Genomic DNA, 13,257 nt, shown 5'->3' on the forward strand with positions numbered 1-13,257 from the left:
CAAGCAGTGCTAAAGAGAAGAAGAACTAATAAGCAAATTCCATCAATTGTTCTAGTGCTTAATTTTTTTCTAACACTTGCTCTTATCACCCCAGACATACTTTATGTGGAACAAATTGATTAAAACATAAAACGAGGATTCTCTTTCTGTTAGGCTTTGCTGTGTGTAGTTACTGGGATGTAAAAAGATCTAAGTGGCTTAACTAAATCCAAAAAAAAAAAAAAATCCATCTCCTACTGTCTTATCTTCAGCAGTAAAGTTTAAGCTCCTTGCTGAGAAGGGCAGGGGAGGAGAACGGACATTTATTGAGTTCCTACTACATGCCAAGCACTAGGTGAGAGAGTGTTCATCATGATTGTTCAGCATGAATGATAACTTGACAAATATTTGAGTATGGGCACTGTCCTAGGAGCTGGGGAGTCAGCAATGAAAAAAATAAAGTCCCTGCCACCCCTGAGTTTCCAGGCCAGTGAGGGGAGACAAAAGTGAGCAAAGGAAAAGACCACATGATGTCAAATAAGAATTCTTTCTATGTAGAGAAATAAAGTAGATGGAAGACATAAGAATAATGGGAAAGATTTTTGGTATAGTGGCTTTTTGAGGAGGTAGCCCTGGAAAAGAGACCTGAATGCTGTGAATGAGAAGGTTCATGACTACTGGGACGAAGAGTATTCTAGTTGGAGAAAGCAGCCACCTCAGAGGTCCTGAGGTGGAAATATGTTTGGGTTGCTGGAGGAAAAGGAAGGTGGGCCAACATATGAGAGCCCAAGAAACAAGACAATAAGGGTCAAGGGATGTGGACAAAGGTCAAATCATGTTGCCACGCTAAGGGCTTTGAACTCTATCCCAAACTTCACAACAACATTATTGGAAGGTTTTTGAGTGAGGGTATACCATGATCTGATTTACTTTTTTACATGGTTGTGTGTCATTTAATCCTCAAAATAACCTTAAGAAAGAAGTAGTATTAGCCTCAGTTTATAGAGGTAGGATGGGGATGGGAAGATTCAATATCTTGCACAAGTTGGTGCTGCTTGCAAATGGTAGATTTGCAATTCCAACTCAGGGTTCCCAATGTAAGGCTTTCCACACCTTCCCATGCCACCTGTGTCCTGCGTAATTTTGAAACATGGCCACAGCACCCAGCATGCAGCCACTACCTGGTGGGTATTCCCTAAATGAATGCAGGAGATTCAAACTGCCAAATTCCTGGGACAGCTGGGTGTTTGAGCTATTGAAGAGGTAGATATGGAGAATAAAGGAATTTTTATCATCTAAAAGAGAATGAAAAAAATTAAGATGCTTTGATCTGTGCTCTATTTCAGGCACTATTAGTCCATGGAAAAACATGATTTTTTTTTTCAGTGCTTCAGTGCTTACTTCATCTGATATTTAAAATTTTTGTCTTCTACATATAGTTCTGCATGCACACACATATCAACTTTGAAAATGATGATGACTTGCTGTTCAGTCCAGGGGGCTACTGGAAATGACATCCATTAAGATTTGAGTTTGCTCCTAATGGCTATCACATCAAGATGAGTAAACCATGACTGGATGGTGTGCCTTTTCTCTTATTTTTATTTTATTTATTTATTTATTTGCTTTTCTTTTCTCTTATTACATCCATATAGCCCACCATAGAGTGGCACTTTTCCATCCTTTTCCCCGGGGTACCTGAAAGAGAAAAGACCATTTTCAGGTGAATGAATACACATTATGTGCCCTACCTCTGACTCAAACCCACCTGAACACCCCAAGGCTAGTCCCTTATAGTCGTTTTTGCAATAAAGATTAACAAGGAAAGTGACGCCTAGGGTTAGGAACTGTCCTTGGTGCTGGAATGCTAGTGAGCTAAGCCAGGCTGTCCTTGATCTCAGGAACCTGTAGGCTTGTCTGGGGCATAAGGCCAAAGACATTCTCACACAAATATTAAATGGAAATGTGGAAAGGCACCAAAAAAAACAAACCAGAAATTCTAAGAGCTTCCAGGAGGGCCGTCACCTAATCTGGGATGAAGGCACAGAGCGTTCTCTGATGAGTGACTCACAGAGGATGGGCAGGCATTAAGAAGATGAAGAGGAGAAAGGGGGAACAATTCAAGCTAGGAGCTTTCTTGGAGCTCTGTAAAGGGCAGAATCAAGGCATGCTGGAGGACATGAAGAGGACTATTGACTAGAGCCTAGAAAGAGCACAAGAGGACTTTCGGAAGGAGGCATGGACTTTCAGGACCTGATTTCTGCATTGCCTTTGCCTCTAATTCTCACCATACTGATTGTTGACGTAACCTCCAGGTGAGACAGCACAATAAACAAGCAAAAACAGGCCCAGGAAATCCTAAAAGCCCCTGGGGTGTCGAGACATAGCAGTTTTCCAATCCTATAAGGAGACAGGGGGTGAAGAGGAATTTGCAAAGAATGCCATTAACATCACCTCCCCGGGGAGAGGAACTCCAGGTGAGGCTCTTGGGGGAACCTGGCCGTGGTGAATAGTTTACTTCCTGGGGCTCCTGGATGAAATGAGAAGCAGTCATTAGCACAGCAAGCAGCCCTCATCCTTCCTTCTCCATAATAACACTGTCACCAGAGGATGGAAAATTACCCTGACGTCTTTATATCTCTAAATTGCACTTTGGAGACAGACTGCGTAAGGCAAACAGACCCCGAGTGAAAACCTCCTGGCTAGACTTCCAAGCCAAGGACTAATAAATAACCCTGAAATATACAATCTGACTGCAGCTTTGCTCTGTAGCTCGTGGCTTCTGCCCTAGGGAGGACCATGAATTGCAGGGCCTGACAGAAGGGTCAGAAAAGTGGTGTCTGCCTGGTGGGTTGAGGACCTGCAAATTAACCCCATGGTGGTGCTTTCAGAGCAAGTTAGCCTGCTTAGGCAAAAACTAACCCCTACTAGAGGAGCAGGCCTGGAGGAAAGGCCTCCTGGGCATGAAAGGATCAACTCCATCCCACAAAGTGCAGGGATGAGACATCCTGCCTGAATGAGGGAGCTCTATGAATCACAGAATGGAAGATTTTTAGCAGTGATTGAAAATGCTCATTAGGGGAGAGCCTGTGTGCATTAAGTGAGCCCAATTGAAAGGTGCAAAATTTTCATAGACTGTGTTTTTCTTTCTCAGTCAAAAACACTCTCAATTTGCCAAAGCATTTTTGCAATCATTTGTAAATTGGTCTGCCAGGATCTCCATGAGAATGTTAAATGACAAGAAAAGAATCAATATCTCATTGCTGACTCGGGGTAGGCATCCGTGTGAAAAACAAGATTCAAAGCACCATAGAACGATGCAAAGATGTCAGTCTCCTGGGATGAAAAATAGTTAAGCAAAAGGTGCCAAATGCCAAGCTAGAGAGAATGATCTAAATAACGAATGCAAGTAAATCCAACATAAGGCATCTATAAATGTTGAAACTTTTTTTTTTAATTTGATTTTGTCAGGGACTACTGAGAAGAATTACATCAAATAAGATTATCAAAATAAATTGACTCGCACTGAAGCAATGGCTGCAAAAAAATTGTGATGTGAATTATAGAGAAAATATAAAAACAACTTTGGAATAGGGAATTTACAGAGTTTAGTACAAAATCTGCATCCTGGAAGAGGCATTGCTTCTGGGGTGGAGGACTGCTATTTGGGAGTCAATAATTGTTAGTGTTTGTCAGGTGTTCACTACAAAAAGGTACCTTTGTGAGGCTTTCTTTTTTTTAAGATTTTATTTATTTATTCATGAGAGACAGAGAGAGAGGCAGAGACACAAGCAGGCTCCATGCAGGGAGCTCAACGTGGGAGTCTATCCCAGGTCTCCAGGATCACACCCTGGGCTGAAGGCGGCACTAAACCGCTGAGCCACCCGGGCTGCCCAGGCTTTTTTTGAACATTCAACAAGCCCTATGAAGTATACAGATTATTATCCCTGTTCTTTAGATGAGGAAACTGTGCCACAGACAGTTCAACTATCTTATCCAAGGTTGTGCAGCAAATCAGAGCTGGGATTCCAGTCTCAGTCCCAGAGCTGTTGCTATTTGAATCTACTTTTTATAATTTCCTATTCATTTGGCTCAGAAAAAAGGGAATATTGGAAGAACTAACTGATATTCACACAAGAACAAGGAAGAAATAGTTTGATAGCTTCACCCAAGCAAACTGTTTTCTGGGGGGAAAAAAGTGAAATGCCAATGGGAAGAGAGAAGATCGACATTGTTTGGGTCATGACCATCACCAAAGCTATTTCCTTTCCCCTCAATGCCATTGCAGAGGCTTCAAGCTTCTGGCTGCAACTTCAAAGAGAATCCTGGGTTTTTCTCTAAACACAGTTATATTTAGCAAAATAAATATAAATTGGAAAGCAAGAGACAGAAGTATTACTTATACATGTTTTTCTCAAGCTCTTATAGGAAAAAGAAATTCAGCAAAGCAATCATTTGAAATATTTTTAAATAATTGCACAACAACAAGGCAAAAAGCCAAAATATCCTCCTTTTTTTTTCAAGATACTGACTCCTTTTGCGTTGTTACTTCTTAGAATAACAAACCATTGTCTCCTTTTATTTCTTTTCTGTTTCAGAAAAGCTGCACAAATGCCCCTCAAGTCCATGTCATACTCTTCTCAGCAAATTATCAGTGTCTCTTGAAATATTTCCTCAAACATTGTGAAGGCTCGTAATCAGACCCTTCAAGAATAAACAGAACTTTTTTCTTTCCTTTTCGCTTGCAGTTTTATACCAGCAATATCTTCTTTTTCATCCCAAGAAATATATGAATCAAATTCTCTTCCTAAATAACACAAGACTATTTTCATGTTTTATCCTAGAGGGAAGGTCTGGAATGATTGTTGACAGAGTCCAGGCCAAGAGCTTCCACCAGTAGATGCCAATGATCCCATTTTCTCTGTACTTGGTAGCCACTTTGCTTTTTTTTTTTTTTTATGGCTCTTTTGTTATGCAGACCTGCTTGGCAGTGAAGGAGGGCATTAAGTCAATTAATTGTGCTTGGATGCTGTGGATCTTGTATTCTGTGAGCCAACAGAGGATTGCTTGGCTGAGAGAAAAGGAACTCAGAGAGGGGGAAAGAGGATTAGGTGGTTTTCTGGGGAAAGTACTGAAAGACAGCCCACTGCCCAATTGGCCCAGGTGTGAATTGAATGGTGACAGGGAAAAGGCAGGCCAGCCAGAATGAGCAGCCCTGGCTCCGTGGGGTTTTCCCTTCCAGCCAGCAGCTCAGTGCTTCCTTCATGAAATCACGATACATTCTCCTCTGGGCCTTTCTTTTCCTTTGGTTTCCTCAGCCATTCAGAAAATCTTTTCCTTCACTCCCTTCTCCCCTTTCTCTCCCCTCTCCTCCTCCTTAATCTCTGTCCTCTTTCCCACCTTTCTTTTGTCACTAATGTTTTATAGAACACACTCCATTTGGTTGGCATTTTCCCCCAGGGAAATTGGTGTGCAATCTTTTGTTCTTCCAAGCTGTTTTTGTTTCCAAGAGACAAAATACCTACTTTGTGCCATGTTCTCTTGTGTGTGACTAATGATAACAGAACAGTTATGAGCTATATATTTATATTCTTAGAAAGCTTAAGTTAGTGCCATTTTTAATATAACAATTATATTAGCGTAAATTGCTTCTAAAAAAAACATTTGAAAGCAAGTTAAGTGGCTTAAATTATAGATGTCCATTGACTACTAAACCATTAGAAAATAAAGACTAGTAATCCTCAGTCCAAACTGTGGCACTATTTCTGTTACCTACATGTTCATAAGATGACTTCCTCTGCCTTCTAAGAACACAAGAATATCGGGGTGGGAAGAAATAGCAAATACTATTAAAGCCAATCATGTGCACTTGTTATCATTTTTGATATTTCTGTGTTGGTTCTCTCTCTTAACATTTTTGATATAGCAATTAATAACACTCATAAGATAAAAGGCTTTTAAAACTAAAGATCTTGCCGTATTTGAACTTTTATTTTTTTATTATTTTTTAAAGATTTCATTTATTTATTCATGAGAGACACACAGAGAGAGAATGGCAGAGACACAGGCAGAGGGAGAAGCAGGCTCCATGCAGGGAGCCCAATGTGGGACTCGATCCCAGGATCACGCCCCGAGCTGAAGGCAGGCACTAAACCACTGAGCCACCCAGGAATCCCTGAACTAACTTTTAATAAACATTACTGGATGAGTGAATGAATTGATGAGTGATGTTTGAGTAGATGAATGGTAGGTAGATGGATGTATGTTGAGTAGATGCTGGCTGCCTAGCTGGATAGTAGATAGATGAGAATGGATAAGTGGATGGATGAATGAATGGTTGCATGGTAGATCTAAGCTCACTCTTCTCATCAAATCAGATAATTTGAGGAACATTATTATTCAGTTTGTTCATTGTCAGTCAAATGAGTCCCTGCTTTATGCAAAACATACAGGTGGGTGGATATTTTGAGACAATATATAGAAGATATGCTCTCAGCCCTCAAAAAAAGTTGCAGTCTAATTCAGAAATAAGACAGTACACAAACTACAATATGCTTTTGATTAAATGCAAAATTATGTGGTACAAACTGTTCAGAGAAAACTCAGGTGGTAAGTGCAAAAAAGAATTCCAAATAAAGAATGGAATATTCAGGGAAAGCCTTACAGAAGAGACCTAACCTGAACAAGAGTTTAAAGACAGATTAGGCTTGGGCAAGTGGGGAGGAAGGGCTATTTCTAGGAAGTAACAAATGAAATTTGGTGCCACCAAGTCATTTCTCTTTTACTGGTAGTTTTCCTCTGTTCAAGGGCTTTCAGTAGGAGACACTATAACCTGTCTTTTCTTTAACAATGCCCCTAATACCTAGCACAGTATCTTGCACAAATTAGGATCTCAACTAATATGCAGTGAATGAATGATGAATGAGATGAATGAGGAACTATACTCAAAGTCCCTACCTGGGTTATGATCCCTCCTTGGGATTCTTGGCATATAATGAGGTTTGGCTATACCTTGGCTAGTATGGATTATATTTGATTAGACTCTTCCTGCATAAAAGAGCCCTTATAGCAAGTTTACAATGTGGGTTGATGATAGATTGATTAAATAAAAGTTGTTCTTTAGCAATAATGGAAACAAATAATTTTTATATCTTTCCAAAGGAATCATTTTATATTTGAAATGAACTTTTAAAAAGGCCAAAGGGAAAAATAGAGCCGTACTTTGACACAATCTTAATTAAATAACCTCACTTCCAGCTTTTTAGAAAAATCAAATCTAGTAATATTTTGCCCACGGATTGTTCTTCAAGAGGATAATAACAAATCACTCCACTGACTTTAGCCTTGTAACCAGCATTGTACAGTAATTTAATTAGCTGATATGCCATATCAACAGTTTAGAGACTGCAATTGACTACTCAGAACTAGACAGGGAGCTTGACTCTAGAAGTCTTGAGCAGGAAGTAATGCAGGGAGTTTGTTAAAGATATTAAATGTTCTTAAGTATTTGAATCCTGGATTCCCTAAAGTCCATCTGTTCTTGAAGTTCCTCTGTGAACTTTTATTTAGCTCCAAGGCTAGAAAGAAAATAATGGGGGAAAAAAAGAAAATAATGGGGAGAAAAGAAGGAATATTATAGCCCCCAAGAAAATCTTGCCTGCCTCAGGGCCTTTGCATTCCTTCTGCTTAGAAGGTTCTGCCTACAGCAGCCCAGCCTTCCATTATTTCTTCACTTCCCTCTGGTCCCTGCTCAAATGTCATCCCAACAGAGATACTTTCCCAGGTCACCCTATCTATTTTAACATTCCCTCTCCTTCCTTCTCCCTCCTGACCTCCTTTACTCTCCATACCCCTACACTGCCTTATGTTCTTTTCATAGCACTTATTACCACATAATGTAAATATTTGTTTGCCTGTTGTGAGTTACGTCACATGTGAATAGATGGGATATTGCTTGACAGTCACATTCAATACTTAACCTTCACTCAAGGCTAGAAGGTGCCTGATACACAGAAGGCACTAGTAACTTTAAGGACTAAAGGAATCAATTTTTTGCATTTTTGCCTTGTATATTTTATCTCCTTAAAGAACTAAGGTGAAAGCAAGAGCTCTCAAAGGACTTGTAGTTAGCATTTCTCAAATACCTACTCTATGTGAGGCCCTGTGTTAGTCACCCTACACTCATTAGTGCATCCAATCGTCACAACAACTTTATGGAAGAGATTCTATTGTACCCCTTTAGTAGGGAAGCAAGCTAACTCAGGCACTGCCTGCCACACAGAAGAATTATATTTAGGATCATCTCATTAGTAACCCATGTGTATTGAAAGTAAAGAAACTACTTGAACTGAGTGATGATGGTGATGATAAGCTGACATATAAAGTACTCACTATGTGTTGGGTACTTAACTGAGCACACTACATTACATTGCACATAATTAATTCTTTTAATCCTCACCATAGCCTTATAAAGTAGCTCCTGATATGATCTCCATTTTACAAAACAGGAAAATGAGCCAGAGAGAAGGAACTTGTTCATGGTCACACATTCAAGATAAATGTCAGAGTCTGGCTCCAGGGTCATGTAGAAATGCCATTTAAACAACAACAAAAAATGGAACCCCAAAGAAGAGAGGTGTTCAGGACTGGAATCTGATTCAGCTCAACAGATCCACAAGGACTCAGCAGTTGCTGTCAGAGGAGTGCTACAAAGGACCCAGAAACTGGAGCATTACTTTTCCCTGAAATATTTACAGAAATTGTTCATTGAAGAAACCATTAAAGGTGCAATCTCTTACCAAAGGGTATTTTTATACCTAATAATTACTAGATAAGTGAAAAAATTCATGCTCCATGGAGCTAAAAATTCTCTCCCAAGGGGAATGGAAAAAGCAGTCCCCAAAATAAAAAAACAGACATGTAGGATAATCATTATGCTAAATAACATACATGACAAAAACAAAAAACAAAAATCACCCAGTCTCTTGCATTTAGCTGAAAACTTTTTTTTTTAATGAGGTTCTTTTACTTGCATCTAAGAGATTTCTTTTTCTGCATGAACTGCTGCAAAAAGAGCAAGTCAGAGAGAAAAGTTAGTGGGTATGGAATTCAGTAATATTTAGGGAGAAGTAAAATTAAATATTATTTGATGTCCCAATTCCTGGCTGGCCACACATAAGTTCCTGGCAGGGAGCTTCCTTAGAGAAGCTTCAGGAAGCTTCAATGGGTTGTGATTACACACACACACACACACACACACACACACACAGGAGGAGGGTAGAGAGATAGAACGAAAAAAAAGAAAAAGTTTGAGTTCTCTAGTAGCACCCAGCACGCAACTCAGAGACTATAGCTCAGACTTTGTGTCTGTATTCATGTCACTCTTCTTCAGCCAACTAGCTCCTTAATAACTTAAATATTAATAGTTATTTGTTGAGCACTTTCATGAGCCCAGAACTATGCTAAGTGCTTTCTGATTATTATATCATTTAAATTCTCATAATCCCATGGAAGAGATGAAGAAATTGGGGCCCAAAAAGGTGATCAAGACTAATCCCACCTTACAGCTGGTAACAGGTGCAGCTGAGATGTGCACTGTGGCAGACCCCACTGAAGAATCTGAATTGTCAACCATGCCATAGTTAAGAACCCTTTTGATGTAACTTTAGTTCATTTCAAATCCCACTCCCACACCTCAGAGAATGAGGCCAGATGAGAAATGGCTCCTCAGAATGAAGAGGTGGGCTCTTGCACCAGAATAGGCAAAGTTGGAAGAAGCGACAGACCAATTCCAGCAGTTGTCGTTTATATGTGTCATGGATACGTGAAGAATAGTCAAGGGACACCATCCAGATATGATGATATCCTTATAGTCCTAGGTATGGGAGAATCCATTTCACAACACGATAACCCTAAAGACGAGCTCCATGCTGCTCAGTGATGCCCAGGCCACTTCTGCACTGGGAGAAATGGTTTGTCACCTGATTTCTTCAGCATCACCAGAGATGTGATCTTAGAGGACACTGAAATAGGAAACACCAGGCAGCTCAAGGTCAGCTACAGAGTCCTCCTTTCATTTTCTTTTTGGGATAAATTCAAGCATATTTTCTCCAATTAGGATCCCCCAGAAACAAATCCTAAGTTGATTGTTTAGTACAAGTCACTTATTTGGGAGGTGATCTCATGAAAACCAGGAGGAAAGGGAAGGGAAGGGAAGGGCACCAATGCAGAGTGTTTACAAGCAGGTCCCATTGGGGTTCAATCTTGCTGAGGACCTCAGGGATCATTTAGATTATGCCTCAGACTCAGGGTATTTATCTACTAACTACTGTCCAATATTTTTTGAGAGCTGCTCCCAGGGGCAGCTATATGACATTTCTGGCCACCCTGTGGTTATGCTGAGAATGCTCAAGTGGACAAAGAAAGACCCAAGGGATAAAAGGATAGGTAAGAGCAGTCCAAAGCTGTCTGGCTGGGGTGTGTGGGAATGGAACAGGCTCAGAGGAAGTGGCCCAGGTGCCAACAATGCCTGTCACATGTACAGAATACTAGTTCTCTGCTGTGCAAAAGGCAACAGTCTGCACATCAACAAGAAGCTAAGTAGCAGCTACTTGCTCCAGCTAATTGTTTGCCATGCAAGAATATGGATCTGGGTTCAAGAGAAACTACAAATCTAAGTTTTATTGGAAATCTTTTGATTTTCAAATGCATTGATAATTAAAACACTATGCAGGCTAAAAAAGCTCATCTACTAGTCCCAGTTTATAGCTTCTGGCACAATGGGTACCTGTCACCTCACAAGGCCTTTATCACATCCCAGGAAAAAGCCCATCTTGAGAGAGTTTTCTTGCAGAGAGCACATCTCAGAGTTGTCTAATCTGTTGATACAAAGTTCTGCCAGCTTTGGCTGTCTTTTCCCCTAAGCCAACCAATTGTTTTGTGACTCTATCAGCCCTTGTGGATAAGCCATCATCAGGGGTGGCAGCCTTAGATAGGAGGTTCTGGGGGAATGAAGTTTTCCTATTCATTTTTCCCCACTATCAAAGATGTGAATTCTTAAGGGCAGTGGTACCATCAGTTGGTACCTCTTCCAGTTTGTATACCAGGAAATCTGCTTTCATAGCCATTCAGCACCATTCTTAAAAAGAAGGGGGCAACAGTCACCACAGACAGTGATAATAAAAATTATTTTCCAATCACACACACACACACAATACACCTCTTCAAACTTCTAGAGAGGTCATGGTCAGAGAATGAGAGCCAGACTTATTTACTCATTCAACAGATAATTACTAGTGCCCACTGTGTGCCAGCACTGTTCCAGGCTCAACAAGAGATGGACAAGCTCTCATCTCATACGGCATTTATATCCTATTCAAGGAAATGCACATCCACATTGGAGAAGTTGAGAAAACATCCCCATTAATTACCTATGAGACCTCCTTGCCCAGAGGAGAGCAATACCCCCTAATCTGCCCACCCTACTGAGCACCACCTACATCTGTGTCTGGAGCAGGTGAAGCCATGAGTGTAGGAGTTGGGAAACTGAAGACAGTGAACGCATGTTCATCACTCACCTGGTCCATCCCCCCCACCCAGCCCCAGTCTCTCCCAGGTGGAGAAGAACTGAATCTTTTAGTCACACAGGAGGAATTGGTTAGGTAACATCTCTAGTGTTTACCCAGAAGTTACACCTGGACTTGACAACTTCTCATATGAGTATTTGGAGTTCACAAGAAAATCATTCCCATCCATAAAGATTCACCCTTTCATAGAAAATTAATGTATTTTACCCTAAAAATTTGGGAAATTTAAACCAAAGCCTATAGCCTTGTGTTTGGATGTTTCTTATAAAAGTGGGGTTAGTGAATCTTAATAGTATTCAAAGATGGGAGAGTCTGGAAACATCATCTTGGCCACTCTCCATTTTTATAGCTTGGAAAATTGAGGTCTGGAGAGAGGACCTGACTTGTCAGAGGCTGCCTATCTGGTGAGAACAGAACAAGACCAGGACTTCGTCCAGAACACTCTTGACAACAAATCACAAAAATGGCCTTCCGTGTGAGTCTGTCTGACTCTTTCAGTACATTCCTACTGAGCACTTTTCAATGCAAGGTCCTTGGATAAGTACTCGGTACAAGAATTTTCTTAAAATAAGTTTCCCAGTTGCTTTTGCTGGGATTTTAATTCAGGAGTTTCAAAGTGGGCACCTATGTTTATAACAAGTGCCCCTGAGTTACTCTGCAAGCCAGGAAAGCAGCAATACCAACCTGACTGGCTTGGAGCATGGTTCCTCTCCAAGTTGAGCATGACCGTCTTAGAGCACACATCCCTGGGAACCCCTCCAGTGACACTTCATAATCATTTCATTTTATTTCAAAAGCTTTCCTGGGGAAGCCTGATCCACATCCTGTACCTGGGAACTCCTGACATCATGGGTGAGACCACTGCTACAGAGGCCACACACCTGGATTCAAATCCCAGCTCCCCAGTTACTGGCTGTGTCATGTGGGGCAAAGGAACTTCTCTACTGCAAACCACAAGGAGAATGACAATGGAACTTCTCTCTGAGGGCTCTTGTGGGGATTAAGTTAGACGGTTCATGTTGAGCCCTTAGCATAGCAGCACATGGGCACATGATGAATGTTAGCTATTGTTTTATTTTATATAGTCTGGCAAATCTACACTTACTCGGTAGTCTAAAACTCCACGTGAAGCTACGGTTCCTTGGTGTAATGAAGATCAATAATGTTGGAAGAGAGCATGTAACCAAATATTTTGTACTAAGAAAAGAAATGCTAAGAGCTTTATACTTTCAATACTGAACAAAGAGAATGTATCCCACATTGTGAAAACTGCCCTTCCCTTCTCCACATCCAATCACCAGCCTTCCTATGTATCCCCCCAACTTAGGGATGCTACCTAGCACAAGCATTCCAGTGAAGGAAGCATTTGGAATTACCTTTGCATTCAAGGCAAGGCATACATTATGATCTTCTCAGAAAATCCTCAAATCTTTCAACGTTACCCAAGAACACTGTTGAACTGTCAGAGATGCTCTGAATCAGGCCACTTAAAAAAAAGATTTTATTTATTTATTTGAGAGGGAAAGAGTACAAGCAGGGAGAAAGACCGAAGGAGAGGGAGAAGCAGGCTCCTGTAGGGCTCAGGCTCAGGGTCCTGACCTGAGCCGAAGGCCAACATTTAACCAACTGAGCCACCCAGGTGCCCCCAAATCAGGCCACTTTTTTAGCAACTTCCCTAATTAGGGGTTCCTGA

The 13,257-nt window shown here is 40.8% G+C and overlaps 1 long non-coding RNA gene across 1 annotated transcript in view; it reads right to left on the bottom strand.

Annotated features, from left to right (window-relative positions):
- Positions 1–1,426: 1,426 nt before the first annotated feature.
- LOC144314448 (uncharacterized) overlaps positions 1,427–13,257 on the bottom strand; it is a 131,258-nt gene continuing 119,427 nt past the window's right edge. The window contains exon 3 of the long non-coding RNA XR_013380326.1: positions 1,427–1,677. This is a non-coding gene — a long non-coding RNA (uncharacterized LOC144314448). The remainder of the gene's footprint in view (positions 1,678–13,257) is intronic.

The sequence above is a fragment of the Canis aureus genome, chromosome 5 (genome assembly GCF_053574225.1).
Source record: "Canis aureus isolate CA01 chromosome 5, VMU_Caureus_v.1.0, whole genome shotgun sequence".
NCBI classification, from domain to species: domain Eukaryota; kingdom Metazoa; phylum Chordata; class Mammalia; order Carnivora; family Canidae; genus Canis; species Canis aureus.